The sequence below is a fragment of the Mirounga leonina genome, unplaced genomic scaffold (genome assembly GCF_011800145.1).
Source record: "Mirounga leonina isolate KUSES-001 unplaced genomic scaffold, KU_Mleo_1.0 Mir_129, whole genome shotgun sequence".
Taxonomy (NCBI): domain Eukaryota; kingdom Metazoa; phylum Chordata; class Mammalia; order Carnivora; family Phocidae; genus Mirounga; species Mirounga leonina.
In genome coordinates, this window is record NW_023270323.1 from 14,856,304 (window position 1) to 14,878,441 (window position 22,138).

Sequence of the window (22,138 nt, forward strand, 5' to 3'; positions counted from 1 at the left end):
ATGCAAATAGAAAACAAACCCATGGAAAAGGATTCAGCCTCCCTAGTAATTATAGGAACTTAAAGCACAAAGTCATGCAATGCCAGTTAAACTGGTAAAAGCAAATTATAATTACAAAATCAAAATCTGGCAAGGCTTTTGAGAAAGCTGTATTCTCATAGTAACATAAATTAGTACAATATTTCTGGAAAGCAACATGACAAAATGTAATGAGCCATGAAATATCACATCCTGGGGCCTGGTAAATATATGCTTGGGACTGTATTCTGAAGAAATAACTCAAAAGAAGAAAAATAGCTGGGGGGCGGGGAGGAAGCAGACAAAAAGAAAAATGGAAAAAAAAATACCTAAAACTGATGAAATAAGAGCATACTATGGTATAAAAGGAAAAATAGTATTATTATTAAGAATGTTACATATGTGGGGGCGCCTGGGTGGCTCAGTCGGTTAAGCGACTGCCTTCGGCTCGGGTCATGATCCTGGAGTCCCGGGATCGAGTCCCACATTGGGCTCCCTGCTCAGCTGAGAGCCTGCTTCTCCCTCTGACCCTCCCCCCTCTCATGTGCTCTCTCTGTCTCATTCTCTCTCTCAAATAAATAAAAAATCTTTAAAAAAAAAAAGAATGTTACATATGTGTATTATGAAAACAAATAGAAATGTGGATGTAAGATAATGCTAAGTGAAAAACAGCTAAGCTCAAATTTTGTGAATATTGACTATAGGTGTGTTTCAAAAATAAAAAAACCCAAGCAACAAAAAAACTAAAAAGAGATTATTCACTTTAGCTACATGGCGGGGTGACGTGAATTTGATTTTTCCGTTGCTTTGACACTTGTGTTTATCTTTCTCAAAACACAATTTTAAAGGCTGCTCTCTGTATAATTTACATTTTTTTTTAAAGATTTTTATTTATTTTTTTGGCAGAGAGAGAGATAGCGAGAGAGGGAACACAAGCAGGGGGAGTGGGAGAGGGAGAAGCAGGCTTCCCGCCGAGCAGGGAGCCCGATGTGGGGCTCGATCCCAGGACCCTGGGATCACGACCTGAGCCGAAGGCAGACGCTTAACGACTGAGCCACCCAGGCGCCCCCCTATAAATTCTTTTTAAAAAATATTTATTTACGAGAGAGAGAGAGAGAGTGAGAGAGAGAAGAGGGGCAGAGGGAGAGAATCCCAACCGACTCCCTGCTGAGCTCAGAGCCTGATGTGGGGCTTGATCCCATGACTCTGAGATCATGACCTGAGCCGAAGGCAGACGCTTAATGACTGAGCCACCCAGGTGCCCCTCAAGTCAGTGTTTTACTTGGTAAACATGTCTGAGACCATGCATCCCTGGCTGCTAAGCACCATGGCGGACAGGGCTAGAAAGGTAACAGCTTTAGTTTGAGCAGGGGGCAAAGACAAGGCAGCACTTTACAGCTACATTGTAACTAGATCCTGCATCTCTATATAATTTACATTTAATATAAATACATAATTTAATATATAACTTACCAAGGACAGAAACATGGTAAACTCTTAGCTCTCCATCATGTGGTTTCTCATAGCTGCCCAGGTCTCTCTTTTTTTTTTTTTTAAAGATTTTTTAAATTTATTTGTCAGAGAGAGAGAGAGAGAGAGAGCACAAGCAAGGGAAGCAGAGGGAGAGGGAGAAGCAGGCCTCCGGCTGAGCAGGGAGCCCGATGCGGGGCTCGATCCCAGGGCCCTGGGATCATGACCTGAGCCGAAGGTAGATGCTTAACAACTGAGCCACCCAGGCGCCCCTCACAGCTGCCCAGGTCTTAAACATGGGCCGGAATAGCTCAGAAGTTGCATCTCCTTGCTGCAGAGCTTCCCTGCTGATTATGCAGAGGGAATGTGTGATCTCCAGGATCCTTGAGTGATTGTGGGAGAAAATCATGTCAAATTAGCTATCTGGTTGGCTCATCTGATGCCAGAGCTTTATCTACTTGGACCTGGTGCTTGGATCATTTGGGCATTTCTGGAAGAGAAAGAGGCCAGCATGGGAGAGAGGAAGGAGGCAAAGTGTTGGCTCCTTCCTCCACTCAGAAGAATCTCTCCCCTTAATTGAGTCAATACATTTCAGCATCGTAGGCTTCCTTTTCCTTCTGGCCCTATCCTTCTTGCCCCACAAGCTTGGCATCCTCTGGTGGTTATTCTTGCTATTTTATCCACCTCTGAGAGGGACAATAATCCTAATAAAATAGAGTCATGCATTTCCTCTAAGTAGCTAGACGGTCCTAAGGGTTTAGACACAGACTAAATAGACAGAGACTAATCATTTTTTTGACTCATGGTGATGTGTCTTGTCCTTGCTCCAGTGTCAGCAGGGCCCTGAATCTCGCAGGTCTCACCGTACTTGCTTCTGTGCAGCCGCGACATTCGCGAGTCTCTGTACTTTGACACGGAATTCTGCTTACGCCAGGCAGTTCTCAAAGTCAGAGCTGACGGGCCTGGGTCAACACCATCTGCTTTCACGGGACGATTAAATCTGCAGCTGAGCCCCAGAATGAAGAGACTCACATTTCCTCCCTCGGGTGTGCACAAAATGCTTTTCCTGCAGAGGGCAGAAGGGGCAGGGACCCGGATGAGGTTCTACCTGAGAAGCTGTCACACAATTCTCAGGCTGGTGTTCCCAGATTCTTTTTCCCCCTCTCTTCTCCTGCCTATATTTTTCTTCCTTCTCCCCCCGCCGCCCCACAAATTAGAGGCCGTCAAGATAGTAAGATGACATTTATTGAGCGTGTGCTGTGGTCAGGCACGATGATGTAATGGTAACCTCCTTAGTCTTTACGACTCCCCTGTGACGTAGATGGGTACAGCTATGTTCATTTTAGAGCCGAGGAAACAGGCACAGAAAGCCTGTTACTTGTTCAAGCTCACGGAATGGTAGAATCAAGCTTCAAATGCCAGCGACTGGCCCAAGTGCCGGCTCTCGGCTACTGAGCTGCGCTGCCTCATGATAGGGAGCCAGGCCAAGCTTGCCCGTGCTCTGGGAGGAGGACACCAAAGCCAAGTGAGGAGTGAGGTGCAGGGGCGTGTGTGTATGTGTGTGTGTATGTGTGTGTATGTGTGTGTGTGTAGAGCCGGACCTGTCATTCTGTCATTTACTCTGTGATTACACCAAGTTGCCTAACCCTCTGTTCACAGTTTTCTCATTTGTAAAATTGCAAGGATATTCATAGTACTTAACTCCTCAGAGGGTTCCTGTGGTGATTACGTGTGTTACTAAAATCCTTAGAACAGTGGCTGGTGCAGAGTTACTATGCTTAACCAACATTGGCCGTTTTCATCACCGTCATCATCATCGTTCATGTGGATGTACAGGAACCACCGCCTCATCTCTTTCCTAGACTGGTGGTAATGAATACAGCATTTCTTTTTCTTTTTTTTTTTTTTTTGAAGATTTTATTATTTATTTATTTGACACAGAGAGAGAGAGCACAAGCAGGGAGAGCAGCAGGGCAAAGGGAGGGGGAGAAGCAGACTCCCCGCTGGGCAGGGAGCCTGACGTGGGGCTCGATCCCAGGACCCTGGGGTCATGACCTGAGCCAAAGGCAGACGCTTAACCAACTGAGCCACCCAGGCGCCCTTGAATACAGCATTTCTAACAAGTCCCGTGGGCCGCCACCCTGCTTCTTGTCTGGGAACCACACTGAGAACCACTGAGGAAGAAGATCCAGAAGCCCCCCCTTTCCCAGCAACTAGAGCTCCATTTCTCTCCCTGAGCTCTGTCCCTGGGGTCCTTGCACTTGCTAACTTGGCCTGGAGTGGGGGGACCCAGGGCCTGAGGCCCAGCTTGCCCAGCTAGCAGTAACGCATGGAAGAGCCGCCCCAGAACCGGTCAGCAGGATCTGACCATGAAGTTTCAGCCAGCTGGGGACTCAAGCCAACGAGCAGGCTGGGCCATAAATGTCGAACACATAGGAGGTACCAAAACCCACATGGATGAGTGGCTCCATGAATATACTCAGCAGGTGTCTTGGGAGGTAATAGGAGAGGAGGGAAAAGAATCTTCCTCCTGAGAAGAGGTCCTTTGAGAAAAGATGCAGATGAGGAAAGTAAGTGAGTAGAGGAGGGAGAGAGACCCTAATTTACAACATTTATGGTTGGAATTGTAGAGTTTGTAAGAAGCAAAAGCTGGAGGCGCCTTGGTCTGATCCAGGGTGAGGACAGCTCGCCTCTTCCAAAGTCAAAGGTGATTTTGCTACCAGGGGAGGGAAGGGAATGAGGAGTAGGTTGGCTTGTTTGGGGGCCTTAGCTTTGTGAGGCTGTGAGGTCTGACTTCTCTCCAGCTCACTCTGTCTTAGTGGATAGAGCACTCCCCATCCAGGGCTCCAAACCCTAGAACCCACCCTCATGGAACTGAGCTGCCCGGAAACCCCTGGAAGGCTGTGCATGGGAAGCAGATGAGCTTTGAAAATGAGGCTTCCGCTTCTCGGCTGCAAGGCCAGAGCTGGGATGTGACTCCACGTCCAGGAGCATGTGCTCCCCTGGATGCGTTCTGTGCTTTTAGCTGCTCTAGGTGCTCCGGGCTCTCACAGCCCCAAGCCCTGTCCTAGAGGCTCACAGCACGAGTCATGGCCCTGAGGCTAAAAGGCTTTGAGAAAGTTACCCCTGGATTAGGACGCGGGAGGAGGAGTGAGCTGGCACCTTCTCCGGTGACCTGCTCTGGGCTCTCAGGCCCTGCAGGCTCTTCAGAGCTGTCCTAGCCAGGCTGGGCCCCTGCCAGGGCTCGGCCCAGCAGCTGTGTTCTGCACCTTGGACTCCTGACAGAGGTGAAATATTTGCTGCTGCTGGCTACAAGCAGTTGGCTAGCAAGAGAAGTCACCCAGGGGAATACTGCTCTATCCCCCACACCAGTTATTCCCTAGCACAACACAAATGTGAGGGTGCCAAAGGGGACCTAACTTGCCCACCAGTGCTGGAAGCACTGGATCCTCTGCATCTGGATCATGGAGCTGAAAATGAAAATGAAATGAAAGGCTGGGAAAGCAGTGGACCATCCGGATTGGATGAGCATCCCAGGCTGGTATTCGATGGGTCTGGGGGCCTCCTTGCACCCCAGGCCAGAAGGTTAGACTTGCTTTGGGGAACCTTCCCTAGAAGAAGCTGTATTTCAAGAGCATAAGCTCTTTGTGTACAAGAAGATGGTGGTATATTTAAAATTCTTTCTCTTAAACGTATCCCTTCTGCCCTTCCCACTTCCACGGATTCCAGGAATGTTTACTGTTCCATTGGCAAAGTTTTCTGTGCTCAGCTGCACAGCTGTGTGCTGGTGCTATGGAGGTGGGGGGCATCCAGAGCTGACTCCTGTTCCCCGGGGGCTCACAGGGCAGTTTATCAGACGCTGCATAGATACAAGGCAAGGTGCCTGACCCGGACCCTCTCGAATCCTATCCTGGGGCTCAACAGCCACCTGCCCAGCCTCCAACTCGGCCGAACCTCCATGCTCCCCAAAATGGCCTTCTTGGTTCTCCCCACCCCTTGAGGTACAGCTCCTCCTCTCTTCCAGGAAACCATGCCTCACCCTTCCAGCCTCAGGCGGATCCCACTGGCTTCTGAGCAGCAGCCGGCTCATCTTCACGGACTTGGCCACTTGTCACTCCTTTGGGATGGATATTGCTTGGCAGCTTGGATTCTTTCATTTCAGTGTTGCAGTTTCCGCTTTTGGAAGGCCAAAGCTGGTTTTTCCACTCTGGGGCGGACTGGTGAGGTCCGGACAACAGAGCTATGGCTCCCTTGGCCCTTCTCCAAGCACTTCTATGCCCTTCTCCCTCCCCTCTGCCTGGGAAATCCCCATTCATTCTCAAACACCCGATCAGAAACCACATCCTCTCTGCAGCCTCTTGACTCCTCCAGACAGAGGGACTCACTCCTACCTGCAGCTCTTCATCTCGCTTTGGTTCGCCATCTTGATCCTGAGGCCCGGGGCGTCTGGGCAGCTCAGATGGTTGAGCATCTGCCTTTGGCTCAGGTCATGACCCCAGGGTCCTGGGATCGAGTCCCACTTTGGGCTCCCTGCTCAGCCAGGGAGTCTGCTTCTCCCTCTCCCCCTGCTTGTGCTCTCTCTGTCTTTCTCTCTCAAATGAATTAAAAAAAAAATCTTGAAAAAAAATCCTGGGGTCCTAAGGGTCTCATTCGCAGAGACGAAATCCCCCTCAGTATTTCTTCCCTGGCCCAGAGCTTCCAGCACTGGTGGGCAAGTTAGGTCCCCTTTGGCACCCTCACATTTGTGTTGTGCTAAGGAATAACTGGCTTTATTTTGATTTAAAAGACTGTTTCTCAGAGATGCATGTCTTGGCTTGAGATGTGACCTTTGCAAGTGACCTTTTTGGACAATGGGGACGGAAATAGCCTTCACTCTGGAAGTTGGACCTTCTGTTCTACTGGTTAGAGAAGTGTCTTGAATATGGAAACATGCATTGTAAGTGGGAATAAATGGTGGTTCTCAACCTTGCCTACCCTTTGTAATCACTTGGAGAGCTTTAAAAATACCACAGCTGGGGGCATCTGGGTGGCTCAGTCAGTTGAGTGTCTGATGGTCTCGGCTCAGGTCATGATCTCATGGGTGGTGGGATGGAGCCCTGCCCAGGGCGGGAGTCTGCTTGAAGATTCTCTCCCTCTGCCCCTCCCCCCCACTCTCTCTCTCTCTCTCTTTCTTTAAAATAAATAAATCTTTTAAAAAATAAATAAATAGGGCGCCTGGGTGGCTCAGTTGGTTAAGCGACTGCCTTCGGCTCAGGTCATGATCCTGGAGTCCCTGGATGGAGTCCTGCATTGGGCTCCCTGCTCAGCAGGGAGTCTGCTTCTCCCTCTGACCCTCCCCCCTCTCATGTGCTTGCTCTCTCTCATTCTCTCTCAAATAAATAAATAAAATCTTTAAAAATAAATAAATAAATAAAAATATCACAGCTAGGTCCCACCCCTAGGTCCTGATTTAACCGGTCTGGAGTGTAGCCTGGGCTCCAGAGACTTTTTATTTTATTTTATTATGTTATGTTAATCACCATACATTACATCATTAGTTTTTGATGCAGTGTTCCATGATTCATTGTTTTCCTGTAACACCCAGTGCTCCATGCAGTACGTGCCCTCTTTAATACCCATCACTGGGCTAATCCATTCCCCCACCCCCCTCCCCTCTAGAACCCTCAGTTTGTTTTTCAGAGTCCTTCGTCTCTCATGGTTTGTCTCCCCCTCCGATTTCCCCCCTTCATTTTTCCCTTCCTGCTATCTTCTTCTTCTTCTTCTTCTTTTTTAACATATAATGTATTATTTGTTTCAGGGGTACAGGTCTGTGATTCAACAGTCTTACACAATTCACAGCGCTCACCATAGCACATACCTTCCCCAATGTCAGATACTTTTGAAAGCTCTCTAGGTGATTCAGATGTGCCACCCAGCTTGAGAACAGCTGCCCAGCCAAGCTGCCTGATGACTCTCTGCAGGAAGAGGAGACCCTTAATTAGTATCTCTGGGGGATCTGCAATGCCTGGGAAGAATTGTGAGAATTAAAATATGTTCATTAAAGGGGGGGAAGAAAGGACAGGTAGGCAAAACAAAACCTGTGCAAGTAAAATCAGAATGAGGATTTTTTTTTTTTTAAATCTCTGTGCCCAATGTGGGGCTTGAACTTATGACCCAGAGTTCAAGAGTCCCATGCTCTACCCACTGAGCCAGCCAGGTGCCCCTGGGATGATGGTTCTTAAATGCCCTATTCTGCTGGACTAGCTGAAGATGGAAAAGAGGCAGAGAAGACAAAGGAGATATATAGTTTTGCTCATTGAAAAGCTGAAGGTCAAAGAGGGGAGTCAGGAAAGCTGGACCTTCCCAGACACAGGGAAACGCTGGTTGGTAAGGGATTTACCTGCAAAACCAGAATGGTTTTGACTGGCTATCCATGGGGATGTCCAAGGGGCAGACAGGAAAAACCATTACTTCTCAAAAGAACCAAAAGGCAACCAAAGCCTGGAGCAGCCCCTGTCTCTGGGAGATGAAAGGAAAACTGTTCACAAGGGCTGGGGGTGCATGGGGGGGACCATAACCCAGGGGAGAGGCTTGTGCCCTCAAAGAGAATGAGGACAAGTGCCTCAGAGCATTTGAAATATATTCAACTCTTGGGCCAGGATATGCAGCTCCAAGGGTGCCATTCTCATGGTGCTCTATATGGATGGCACCCCTTCGTGGAATATTCCAGAGACACTGCAGGTTGTACCTTTGGCAGTGGGGCAGCATTTGGTCTTGTCCACTGCATGCCATTGTTGTACCCAAATGCCCTCATCTCATAGCGGAGCTTGGGGCTTCACTTGAATCCAAGGATGAGGAGTTCAGAATCTGAGGGGTCTGTCTGAGGGAAATCTCTCCCCCTTGGATGTGAACCCAGAGCCTCAAGATGTGAGCTGGGGTGACCCTAACACACTCTGTGTTATACTGTGATGATTGTGAAGAAAAATCGACCCCAGTCCATTAGAGATGGGATAGCCTCCACCCTGTAGGACCAGCCTGGCAGCAATGATGGGTGCCCTTCAGAACTTTGCAAATGCAGAGGGAAGAGAAAAGCTGCCCCTTTTTTCCTGGCCAATCAAGCTTGATTTGCTGCAGCTCCTGGGGAAAGGACCAGGATGAGGAGGGTTATGTATGTGACGGGAGTGTGCTGAGAAGCCTGGGCTTCATTCAGCCTGTTTCAAACTGTGGACTGTAACCTATTAGTGGGTGTGAAACACTTTAGTCTGGTTTGTGACTGACCTTAAATAGTAATAAATTAGAAAGTATCAGTGCACTGCACAGACTAAGGATTAAGGATGGTTTCATGAAAATTGTATGTGTTCCATTTGTGTATTTTCTAGGTTGCAGTGTGTAAGATATTTTACTGCAAGTCTCTATTAAAGAGGGCACGTATTGAATAGAGCACTGGGTGTTATAAGCAAACAATCATGGAACACTACATCAAAAACTAATGATGTAATGTATGGTGATTAACATAACATAATAAAATAAAATTAAAAAACAAAACAAAACAAAAACAAACCAAACAGCTGCCTCCTTAACAAGCCAAGTAGTAACTCGTCTTTTCTTTTTTCTTTTTTTAAGATTTATTTATTTACTGGAGAGAAAGAGAGAGAGTGCTCACGCACAAGCTAGGGGGAGGGGAAGAGGGAGAGGGAGAGAGAGAATCTCAAGCAGACTCCCCACCGAGCAGGAAGCCCAATGAAAGGCTTGATTTCATGACTCTGAGACCATGACCTGAGCCGAAATCAAGAGTCAGACGCTTGACTGAGCCACCTAGGTGCCCCAGTAACTTGTCTTTCAGTCTAGGGGTCTAGGTAACTCATTTGCCCAGTTGGGAAAACCTATTAGCCTTGTGATAAAAACCCAAGTTGGTTTGTTTTGTTTTGTTTTTTCATAACAAACATGCTGGTAGCAGAAAGTAGTTGCTCGTGTCTCTGAAGAGCCTTCCAGGAGGAGGCTGTCTCCACTTCACTGATGCGGGGCCTCCGGGGCCTCAGAAGCTTAGAGACCATCGGTGGCTTTTCTTCGATTCTCTTCTGTGACTCTCCTTGTCACTGGAACTGCTACTCCCCTTAGGTTTGGGCCAAAATCAAATGCCTCTTTCCAGGGCTTGCTTTTCATTAGGTATCATGTCTTAGAATTTTCATGGATGAGCTAAAGCTGTCACAGTAACAAATGGGGGGAAAAGCGCCTATGCTGCCACCCAAAGCTGTCATTTTTGTTTGTTTGGAGAGACAAAAAGGTGCCGTTGAGGTGCAGGGAGGAGTTGCTGGCGAAATGAAAATAAAACTCGGATTTTACCTTCAGAAAGTTTATGCTGGCTGACAGGAGCAATAGCTTTCTTGGGGTTTGAATGGAATTCACATACAGAGTTTTATTCTAAACATCAAAAGCCTTTGCCCCTTGAGCCCCTTCAGCTCTGAGGAAAGCCTCCTCGCATCATCTACCCGGCATGTGAAATAGAAACATCTATTTATTCATAAAGCTCGGGGAAGTTATTTATTTCAAGCAATAAAATATTCCAAGGTCTCCACACAGATTACAGGAAAACTTTGGCCTCCTTATTGTGGAGCTCTTCTGACTGGGTATTTCCTTTTTGTTGTATTAGGCCTTCAAGAAACGGCTCTTGAATGCTTCCTGATTATTATCCTAAACATGAAGGCATAGTCTGAAATATAAAACAAGATGTGTCCACTGTTTTCTTTGTATGGGAAAGTAGTTACCTTTATTGTGCTCACTAGATACAAATGCCCTCTGTGGTTTCTCTCAGAGGCCGTCAGCTCGGGCCAGGCCGGAGGTAGGCCCTGGGGCTGGAACGTCTGGCTTATCTTCCTGCTGCCACCGGGGACTCCCACTGCCCAGTCACAGTGACAGCATTGGAAGGATATTTTTTTTTTTTTAAAGATTTTATTTATTTATTTGACAGAGAGACACAGCGAGAGAGGGAACACAAGCAGGGGGAGTGGGAGAGGGAGAAGCAGGCTTCCCGCGGAGCAGGGAGCCCGATGCAGGACTCGATCCCAGGACTCCAGGATCATGACCTGAGCCGAAGGCAGTCGCTTAACCAACTGAGCCACCCAGGCGCCCATGTGACATTCCTCATCTTTAACCCCAGAAACAATCCTTCCAGATGTATTTCGTTCTGTCCATTTTACTGATGAGGAGACAGATGCAGAAAGGATCAGAGAAGAACTAAGCATAGCCACATGCATATGTTTTTACATTATTTTTTCGGTCTGACTTTATCTTTCCCACTTATTTTAGGGCCTACTCGTTTGGAGGCAGGGAGGAGAAGTACATGTATATTTAACCGTCATCACTTTAATGTACCGTAAAGCCAGCACAAAGCAAGCTTTAACCCATGTGTTCTCGTGCTGGCCCTCTGCATTCTAATTCTAAAGTTTGGTCGGTGTATTAATGTGTGATGTACAAAACGATGAGATTTAGCACTTGTGTATTGACTCTCAGTCACATTTGTTTTCCCCAAACACTTAATATGAACATTTCCAAATACAGAGGATTTTTTCTTTTAAGATTGTATTTATTTATTTGGGAGAGAGAGAGCCTGGGCTGAGGAGGTGGGTGGGAAAGGGCAGAGGGAGAGGGAGAGGGAGAAGCAGATTCCCCGCTGAGCAGGGAGCCCCATCAGGACTCGATTCCAGGACCCCAGGATCATGACCTGAGCCGAAGGCAGACACTTAACTGACTGAGCCATCCAGGTGCCTCAAACACAGAGGATTTTATTTTATTTATTTTATTTATTTTTTCAAAGATTTTATTTATTTGAGAGAGAGAGAGCACAAATGGGGGAAGGGGCAGAGGGAGAGGGAGAAGCAGACACCCCGGGGAGCAGGGAGCCTGACATGGGGCTGGATCCCAGGACCCCGGGATCACGACTGATGCCCCACCAACTGAGCCACCCTGGCGCCCCCGGATTTTAAAGAATACTACAGTGAACACCTACATGTCTACTACTCGATTCAACAGTTATTAACATTTTACCATATTTGTTTTAATCTATCTGTAATTTTTCTTTCTCATTTAAAAATAAGTTGCAGATGTTATGGCCCTTTAACCCTAAATAATTCCACATGCATCCCCTAAAAATAAGGACATGATCATAACTTAATAATAATCTGTTATCTGCTTTATATTCAAATTTCTCTTAGTTTTCCTTAAAATACCTTTTATAATAGATTTTGGGGGAACCAGGATTCAGTCAAGCTTATTGCATTGCATTTGAATGTCGTTTGTGCTCGCTGTCTTTAGAACAGACCCTGTACCTTTGACATTGATTTTTTGAAGAGACCAGGTCAGTTTTCGGTAGAATTTTTCACATTTTGGATTATCTGATTGTTTCCCTTTTTTCCTCCTGTTTCTTGTAAACTGGGAGCTGGGTCTCAGAGCATATTTAAAGTTAAGCACATTTGGTGAGAAGGCCTCAAGGGTGATGTTATGTGTACTTCATATTTATCACATCAAAAAGCACCTCGTGCCAAGTTCTTCCACTGTTACTGACGCTAAGTTTCATCTCTTGGTAAAGTGCCAGATTCTTCCATGGTAAGATGCGATTTTCCCCTTCACAGTTAGTAAGGGTGCTGCTTTATTTATTTTTTTATTTGACAGAGAGAGAGAGAGAGCACAAGCAGGGGAAGTGGCAGGCAGAGGGAGAAGCAGGTTTCCCGCTGAGCAAGGAGCCCGATGCAGGGCTTGATCCCAGGACCCTGGGATCATGACCTGAGCTGAAGGTAGCCGCTTAACTGACTGAGCCACCCAGGCGCCCCTGGAGGGTGTTGCTTTGACACCAGGGGAATATCCTGCTTCCCAGCAATCCGTTGACCTAATGATTCCAGCTTCTGTATTAGTTCGCAGGGGCTGCCCTCACAAAGTACCACAGACTGGGGGCTTACCCAACAGGAATGTATTATCTCACAGTTCTGGATGGTAGCAGCCTGAAATCAAGGTGACGGCCAGGCTGTGGGGGTGGTGCTGTGGGGGCGGGGCTGCGGGCGATGAGGGCGGGGCTGTGGGGGCGGGGCTGTGAGGGCGGGCTCTGTTCCAGGCCCCTCTCTCCTTGGCTTGTAGATGGCTGTCTCCCCATGTCACTTCACATCCTCCTCCCTCTTTCTGGGCCTGTCCACATCTCCTCTTCTTATAAGGACACTGGTCATATTGGATTAGGGCCCACCCTAGTGAACTCCTTTTAACTTGATTCTGTCTATAAAGACCCTGTCTCCAAAAGGTCACGTTCTGGGGTGCTGGGGGGCGTGTCAGGACTTCAACATAAGAATTTGGGGGGACAGTCCAACCCACAGCAGCATCCATTGATGATTCGTGCTGGAACCCATTGTTTATCAGCGTCTTGATTTGGGTTCTCTGGGAAACGGATTCTGGGAGGCAGATTTGTGTGCTGGTTAATCAGGGACCGTGCTTGGTAACCTCCGTGAGAGACTAGGAGAAGCAGGACCGGGTGGAGAGAGAAACTGAGCTGCACCACAGCTGGAACAGAGGCCTCAGCCGACACTGCAGACAGCTCTGGACCTGGACGGGTCTTCAGGGATATCACAAATTGAGGCAAAGGGCCAGGCCTTTGTGCCCCTTTATGACACAAGCATTGGACACAGGCTGCCACCAGGGAAGGGGCGAGAGCTTGGGCCAGGCAGCTTCCTTCCATGATGGCAGCGCCTGGGGAGAGACTCAGCTGCGAGCTTCCAGGCACCAACAGTGCCAGCAGTTGGGGGAGTGAAGGCCCGGGTCCTATAGGGAAGGTTGAGACAGACACCACAGCATCTGGACAATGCGGGATTGCAGAGGGTGACTTTCCCCCAAAGCTACATTTGTTACCTGGCACTTTTCCAGAAAGAAGAGCTTTCCCTCATCAACTAGAAATGAATTATAAGGGCGCCTGGGTGGCTCAGTCCTTAAGCGTCTGCCTTCGGCTCAGGTCATGATCCCAGGGTCCTGGGATCAAGCCCCACATCAGGCTCCCTGCTCAGCGGGGAGTCCACTTCTCCCTCTCCCACTCCCCCTGCTGTGTTCCCTCTCTAGCTATATCTCTCTTTCTGTCAAATAAAAAAATAAAATCTTAAAAAAAAAAAAAGAAATGAATTATAGAGTTCTTCCTAAAAAGACTGGGAAAATCTTAAATGTTTAAATTTTTCCCTTTAATCACCAACTTTCCAAATAAGGAGTTGATATAATCCAGCTATACTCTGAGTTGCATGATGACTTCTGCCAATGTGGGCCCCTGCTGCCATAAAAACGTTAGAAATTACATTTTACAATGGTGTTGGTCTAAAGATGAATATAACCTAGGCAGCACTCATGATCTTATATACAGTATTCTATTCATTTGTTTTCCTTCTGAAGGAAATGTACTGTGGGCTTTCAGCACTATGTCTACTGTACCTAATGGATAAGTTAGTCCGGGTTATGCTCCATCCAGATCAGGGGCCAGGCAGGCAAGAAATGAAGAAGGTTGATTCTGAGTGCATTAATGTGCATGGGGAGAGTGGGGGTGACTGTCTAAGGGGAAGGGGCCTTTAGCTCCAGTAGAAAGTGGCCATGCAGGAAAGTGAGGTGGCCTGGTGTCATTACATCTTTCCATTTTTCAAGAGAAGCCAGAAAGAGAGATTTTTATTTAAAAAAAATTTTTTTTTTTTTTTTACGATTTTATTTGTCAGAGAGAGAGAGCACAAGCAAGGGGAGTGGCAGGCAGAGGTAGAAGCAGGCTCCCCGCTGAGCAGAGAGCCTGATGCGGGACTCCATCCCGGGACCCTGGGACCATGACCTGCGCCGAAGGCAGACACTTAACCTACTGAGCCACCCAGGTGCTCCTGAAATTGTTTATTTTTAATTGTTGGCTCAGTTTTTTAAAAATCCGTGGGCTGATTGTGGCCACAGGGCTGTCAATTGGAGGAGTTGGTTAGCCATGAGTCTCCCTGGGGAGAGGTTCTGACCTTGACCATACTCAGTACCTTGAAGAAAACCTGGTACATGGAAGGTACTTATCCATGTTTGCTGAGAAACGAATGAATGGATAATTACATTTTGCTAAGGCAACCTATTAAAATTAGGTTGGATTTTATGCATCAAAACCAGAGAAGATCAGAAAACCAGGCCTTGGCTTGTGCTGCAAAGAAAAAAAAAATCTGCCTTGGGGGGCACCTGGGGGCTCAGTTGGTTAAGTGTCTGCCTTCAGGTCATGATTGAGCCCCACACTGGGCTCCCTGCACTTTCAGCTGGGAGTTTGCTTCTCTCTCTCTCTCTCTCTCTCTGTCTCTCTCTCCAAATTAAATAAATCTTAAAAAAAAAAAATCTGTCTTGGGTTATCCACAGCAACTTACAGAGACTTGGCAGGAATAAAAATGTGGGAAGAAAACCCTTGAAACCAGAGTTCATGGACTAGGTCAGGCTGTCTCAATGGTGCAGTCACTAACCAGGCAACCAAAGGGGATTTCTTGGTATCTTGATAGAATGTGGCATTATTAAATTTTTAAATTTTTTTTCCTACTTAAGGCAGACACATTATTGTGGTAAAAAGAATCTTGCAAAGACTGGGTCTTGTCATTTTTCCCTTTGGGGTCACTGAGTATACCCCACCACCAAACGTTTTTCATCTGTGTCTTTGGCTTGTAGTTGCTAGATGGGGAAGTTGGGTCAGAATCCACTGTGTTCATGCCAAGCCCCAGGAAGGACCTTTTTCTGGTCAGAAGAGTGTGGGACGATGAGGAGATCTTTGAGGAGAAATGGGGACAGAAAACAGTGCTGCCCAGGGGGCTTTCTGTTGACTTAACACTTTAATTGCCAGCTCTTTTTTTTGAAGATTTTATTTAATTATTTGTCAGAGAGAAAGAGCACAAGCAGGGGGAGTGGCAGGCAGAGGGAGAAGCAGACCCCGCTAAGCAGGGAGCCAGATGTGGGACTTGATCCCAGGACCCCAGGATCATGACCCGAGCCGAAGGCAGTCACCCAACCGACTGAGCCACCCAGGCATCCCTAATTACCAGCTCTTTTGGCTCAGACATAAAGGCAGCAGTGGTGCCTTGGGCTTCTCTTGCCAGAATTTTTCCCCAAAATGCTCCTCCAGGGCTCAGCCCTCTGACCGTCAGGGTCTCCCAGTCTTCTTGCTTCATTGCTGAGAAGGCGCCTGCTAACTCCGGCCTAAACTTCCAGGGCTTGGGCTCCAACCACTAGCTGTCTTGATTTCCTTAGAGAAATTGCTTGTTAAGAAAAAGAGAAGATGACCCATAATTACCCAGATAATTCAGACAGTGAGGGCAGAAATGATCCTTTTTTTGCCACTTCCCCCAAATTGATCAGTTTGGGTCATGATTTTAATCTTAGTCTTCCTTCGAGGAACCAACATTTTTTTTTTTTAAGATGTATTTATTTATTTATTTTTAGAGCGAGAGAGAGCGTGAGCACGCACGAGCTGGGGGAGGGGCAGAAGGAGAGGAGAGAGAATCTTAAGCAGGCTCCCCGCCCAACGCAGAGCCCGACTTTGGGCTGGATCTCACCACCCTGAGATCATGACCTGAGCTGAAATAAAGAGTCGGATGCTTAACCAACTGAGGCCCTCAGGCATCCCGAAGGACCAACATTTTTGACATTATAGTTTCTCATTTATGGTCAGAGACATTAATGAGCATGTACATAGCTGTAGCAAAATGTACATATGCACACCTCCCTCCCTCCCTCTCTCTCTCACACACACTTACTGCCCAAGAGAAAATCAAAACCAAATAATTAATGAAAAAGTAAATTCAGTATACCCACAGCGCAGTAAATTATCGTCTTTGTGCTCAGTTATCTCTAATTGTAATTTCAATAGTTGTGTTTGATTTTGATCGGTTGACGGAGAGAGGAATGACGGGAGTTATCCTGAGTCATAAACTCTGAGTGAGTTTGCTCTTCCTAAATTCACCTCAGAGAACCTGGGAGGGCTGAGGATCAGGGTAGGAAAAATCTCTGCTGGGACCTGGGGCCTCCTTTCCCCTGAAGGCCCAGCTTCCTGGTCACCCAGCCTCAGCCTTGCAAGGGTTACCTTGTGAGAAGAATATGGGGTTTTCAGTAATGCTTATTGAGATACTACTATTTGCTAACTGCTTTATATACATTTCCATTTATGTCACAACTATTCGAGATAGTGTTTTACTTTGTTGGTTTGTTTGCTTCACAGATAGGAACTGAGACTAAAAAAGAGTAAGATGGTATCCTGCCCCCCCCCCCCCATGTCCCAGCTAGGAAATGGCAGGAAGGCAATTCGGTTACCTGGGCACCCCCCCACCCCACTTTGTGAAAGGAGCCTGCATCCTCCATGACTTGTTCCAGTGAGCTGTGATTCCCACGCCTCATAAATGATTTCCCCCTCCCCCGAAAGAAGCTTTGTGTCATGTAAGAGAGAGGAAGAGACTTTGGAGAGTAAGAAGATGGAAAGGAAGTAGGTAGCCACACAGAATAGGGGAAAGATCCAAGTCTAAACTAGCTTGTGTAGTGTTCTTTTTTTTTTTTTTAAGATTTTATTTATTTGACAGAGAGAGACACAGTGAGAGAGGGAACACAAGCAGGGGGAGTGGGAGAGGGAGAAGCAGGCCTCCCGCCGAGCAGGGAGCCCGATGCAGGGCTCAATCCCAGGACCCCGGGATCATGACCCGAGGGGAAGGCAGACGCTTAACGACTGAGCCACCCAGGCGCCCCTTGTGTAGTGTTCTTGAACAGTGGTCTCTCAAGGATTTGCTGTGGTGTCATACTGAACGAATACTGAGAGATAATAAAATAACTTCGAGTTTTGTTTGTTGCATTTTTAGTAAAATGTTAAGCAATTGACAACTCCAAATATAGCTCTTATGTATCTTCTATATGTATTTCTGTGTCTCTCTGTCTATGGGTCTGTTGGCCTTTCCTTAAGTGTCTTCTGCATCTAGGAAGGACTGGAGAGGAGAGACAGTCATTTACTGGCCAGAGCCCCGAACTGACTTTCAGAGTAGTTGCGCCGGCGAGCGAGGCAGGTATCTGAGCGTGAGCACAGTGTCTTCTCGAATTGCAGCTCCCGCCCCACCCCCAGGAGCCATCACTCTGCTTATTTGCTCTGATTGCAACCTCTCCCCTCCCCTTGGTGAAAGACAGTTCTGTGGGTGCTTATCACATCTCCACGCAGGTTGCCGCTGCAGGAGCCGTGCTGCTCCCCCACTCCCCCGGCCGAGTGCTTAAATATTAAAGTCCCCGCTGTCCAGGGCCTGAGGGGACAGCCCGAACCATCAAATGGAGCTGCTGGGAGGGGAATGCGAGCAGGACCGGAGTTCACAAGGAAGGGCAGCCTGGTCTCTCCCATCCCACGTCGCTTAGCATTTACGAGACCCGAGGCCTCTCAGGATCCAGGGCTCCGAAGAGGGTCAGCCTCCGGGTGGGTTGGTGAGCACGCAGAGGGGCCAGATGGTCTCTTAGAGAGGGTATGCCTCATAGGGCGGGGTTTCTCAGCCCTGGTTGTGCATCCGAATCACCCGTGGAGGGAGAGGCCGGCTCTCCCAGCCCTCATCTGGGATTCATTCTGTTCTGTGGGCCCCAGCATCTAAGTGCCCAGCTGACTGCAATGCGCAGCCAGGGCTGAGAACCACCGCATCAGGAGAAAGAGCCGGGGGCTGGACTGATCTAGTGTTTGGGCGCTAGCTCTGTCCTGAGATCCCAAGGCATTTACTTAACGCTCTGGGCCTCAGTTTTGCACCTTTGTAAAACTAGGGTTATAACATGTACCTCATAGGAGTAAAACAATAAAATTGGGTATATTGGTAGTGATGGTCCGTGGCAGACATCCAGACATCTACTCAGACTCCCTTTTCTGACACTCTGTTAGGCAGTGGTGTGCATTTGTTTTTTTATTTTATTTATTTATTTAAAAAGATTTTATTTATTTATTTATTTATTTATTTATTTATTTATTTATTTATTTATTTGACAGACAGAGAGAGCGTGCACAAGCAGGGGAAGCGGCAGAGGGAGAGGGAGAAGGCTCCGTGCTGAGCAGGGAGCCCAATGCAGGGCTCGATCCCAGGAACCCGGGATCATGACCTGAGCCGAAGGCAGCCACTCAGCGCTCAACCGACTGAACCACCCAGGCATCCCATTTGTTTTTTAAAGAGGAATTTTATCGTGGGTTGGTTTAAGAAATCAAGGGAACAAAATTCCTTTTGCACTCTGTTCCCAAATATCTATCTTTTCATCTGATCACTGCTGTAATAGGGGTTGTAATGATCTTATGTATGCAAAATATTTGAAGGTGGCCAAAGGAAGATTGTTTTAAAAAGTATTAGAGGGAGTTATATAGCAAAATATTAACAGGGAATGATCTGGGGTGCTTGACTGTTTTTGCCCCTCTACTCTCCATGCATTTTCTAAATACTGCCATGCTTAAAGCCCTTTAATAGTTTCCCTTGGCCTCAGCACAACATCCAGTCACCTCAGTGCACCTCCAACACCTTTTGACTGGCCCTCCGTTTAAGGCTTTGGAACCTCTTTTTGACCTCCCCTTCCCTTTTCACCCTGGGCTTCAAACACACACTTTTTAAAAATTGGGGTAAAATATACATAACAAAATTTATTATTTTAACCATTTTTAAGTGTGCAGTTGTGTGGGATCACCTACATTCACAATGTTGTGCAACCACCACCACTATCCATCTCCAGAACTTTTTCACCATCCCAAACTGAAACTCTGTACCCATTGAACAACTCATTTCCCCTTACCTCCATCCCCTAGTAACTCCTATCCTACTTCCTATCTCTATGAATTTGCCTCCTCTAGGTACCTCACATAAGTGGTATTAAACAATATTTGTCCTTTTGTGTCTGGTTGATTTCACTTAGCATAATGTTTTCAAAGTTCATCCATGTTCTGTAGCGTGGGTCAGAATTCCATTCCACTTGATGGTCAAATAAGATTCCATTGTATGTACACCACATTTTGTTTATCCATCCATCTGTTCATGGACATTGTGTTTTCACCCTTTGGCGATTGTGAATAATGCTGCTAGGAACATGGGTGAATTAGTATCTGTTTGAGTCCCTGCTTTTAATTCTTTGGGGCTATATACCCAGAAGTGGAATCCTGGATCACATGATAATTCTATGTTTAACTTTTTGAGGAACCACCCAACTTTGCCATGGTGGCTGCATCATTTTTCATTCCCACTAGCAATTCACAAGGGTTCCAATTTCTCCACATCCATGCCAGCACTTATTTTCCGTTTGTTTTTGTTTTGTTCTAGTAGCCCTCTGAGTGGGTGTGAGGTGGTCAGAGACAGACTTCTTATCAGATCCCCTTCTCTAGCCCAGGTCTTCCCACGTGTGGGTCCCTCTGTCTGAATCTTGCCTCCTCCTCATACTTTAGGGGTTAGCTTAATTCTTGGTTCCGCTGCGAACTCTTCTCCAGTCCCCCAAACTAAATTATCCCCCTTTTATTTATTTATTTATTTATTTATTTATTTATTTATTTATTTATTAGTAATCTCTACGCCGAGTGTGGGGTTTGAACTCATGACCCTGAGATTGAGTCACATGCTCTTCCAACTGAGCCAGCCAGATGCCCCTAAATTATCCCCCTTTTAATCTCTCGTATATGATGCTGTTTGTCTCCTCTGCAGCACTTGCTGTAATTTATAATTATATAGTAAATAATTTACTTTTCAAACTCCTATCAACTCAAGGAGACAAAGGCCCGTATTTGTGTGGTCACCTTGAGGACCCAGTTCCAAGCTCAGTGCATGGTTTATAATAGGTGCTCAATAAACTGTCTCATGAATCCTTGGGTTGTCTGGTGCTCCAAGGCAAGCTGAGGCAGAATTGGATTCAGAATGATGGTGAGGGCATTCTTGGAAGTGAACTTGCCAATTGGTAAAGGCAAAACACAAAACAAGAGTCTTAACTTTCAGCTTATGTTTTGAGCTGACTAAAAGGACATGATGCACTCGGGGTCCTCTCCTCCCATTACAATTAAGGCAACCCCGAAGGGTCAAGCAGTCCACAGAGGTAGGTGTTGAATGTGGGCTCTTCCTGCCTTAGATTGCCACCTGGCTGCATCACTTTCTGTCTAATTGCCTTTGTCTATAAGATGGAAATCATACTATCCACCCCTAGACTTGAGATGAGTATTCAAAGAGTTACTATGTATAAATTTTTTACAATTTATTTATTTATTTGAGAGAGAGAACATGAGCACGGGGAGGGGCAGAGGGAGAGAGAGAATCTCAAGCCGACTCTTCACTGAGCGTGGAACTGTATGCAGGGCTCAATCCCATGACTCATGAGATCATGACCCATGAGATCATGACCTGAGCCAAAATCATGAGTCAGACGCTTAACCAACTGAGCCACCCAGGCACCCCTGTATAAATTGTTTAGAACAGGGCCTGGTACATAGAGAGCTCTTGGTCAATAGTAGCTATTATTATTTAGTAGCTTTCACTCTAGAGATAGAGGAAATTAGATAATACACACAGTTAAAGAATTCTGCTAACTGCTTCTTCTGTCTAGTGCTCACAGATGGGTCTCAAAGGGAGCTGTCCATCTCTTCCTCTGACAGGTCCAGAATTGAGGGAGTTTTAATTTTTGGTTCTTAACATCTCTCTAGGACTGTTCTCTGGTTGTGTGGTCCAGAGGGAGTCACTACAATAATTCTCTAAACATTGCTCCAATTGAGGACCAAGATAGATGGAAGGCTTGACCTTCCATCATGAAAATTAAAGGGACTGTGGATTCTTCCTCTTTTGTTGCTGGCAGCTAGAGCTGAGCTTGTGATCCACGCATGGACAGATAGGTGCTTCTGCCTTGGAATCTTGGGTCCTGATAGATTCAGGCATAGGTGAAGGGTCAAATAGAGGCTCTTCTTGGCAGCTGTGGAAGACTTAAGGGACCACAGTATGACATGAGTTTCCAGTGGTGCCAAGAGTCCAGGGGTGATGATGTCTATGGTGGTATCCTAGGCAAATGGTTGCTTTTTGTTTGTTTTGTTCTGTTCTGTTTTGTGACATGTCTATTTTATTTTACATTGAGAAAATGTACATAATAACAAAGTCTAATAGGAATTCAGTAATAGTTTTTTTAGTGACTGCTTTATTGAGTTATAAACTCATAACATACAATTCATCTATTTGAAGTATATAATTCATTGGTTTTCAGTATATTCATGGAATTGTGCAACCATTACCAAAATCAGTTTTAGAACATTTTTATCACACTTCACACCAAATCCCTGTACCCATTAGCAGTCATTTTCCACTCCCCTTCCTGCCCTTCCTGTCCCTTGCAACATGAATCTACTTTCTGTCCCTATAGATAACAAATTGTTCTTAAACCAGGATTTAAACTATACCTTCCTTCCCTTGAGGTAAAGTTCCTACTGAAATCTTGCATTTTTTAACCATTGTGGCAGAACAAATTAACCCCAAATTTAGCAGCTTAAGGCAACATACATTTATTTTCTCACAGTTTTTGTAAAGCAAGAATCCAGGTACTGCTGGAGCTGGGTCCTCTGTTCCAGGATCTCTCACAAGGCAGCAGTGTGTTGACCTGGGCTCCTGTCTTATCTGAAAGCTTAACTGAGGAAGGATCTGCTTCCAAGCTCACTTACACTGTT

At 46.5% G+C, this 22,138-nt stretch overlaps 1 protein-coding gene and 1 non-coding gene across 2 annotated transcripts in view; one reads left to right on the plus strand and one right to left on the minus strand.

The window, feature by feature from the left end:
- SCD5 (stearoyl-CoA desaturase 5) overlaps positions 1-22,138 on the plus strand; it is a 152,434-nt gene that overhangs the window by 58,970 nt on the left and 71,326 nt on the right. The gene's annotated exons all lie outside the window — the stretch shown is intronic.
- On the minus strand, positions 1,310-1,440 carry LOC118010953. Its single transcript, XR_004679368.1, has one exon. It is a non-coding gene; the product is annotated as a small nucleolar RNA SNORA63 (small nucleolar RNA).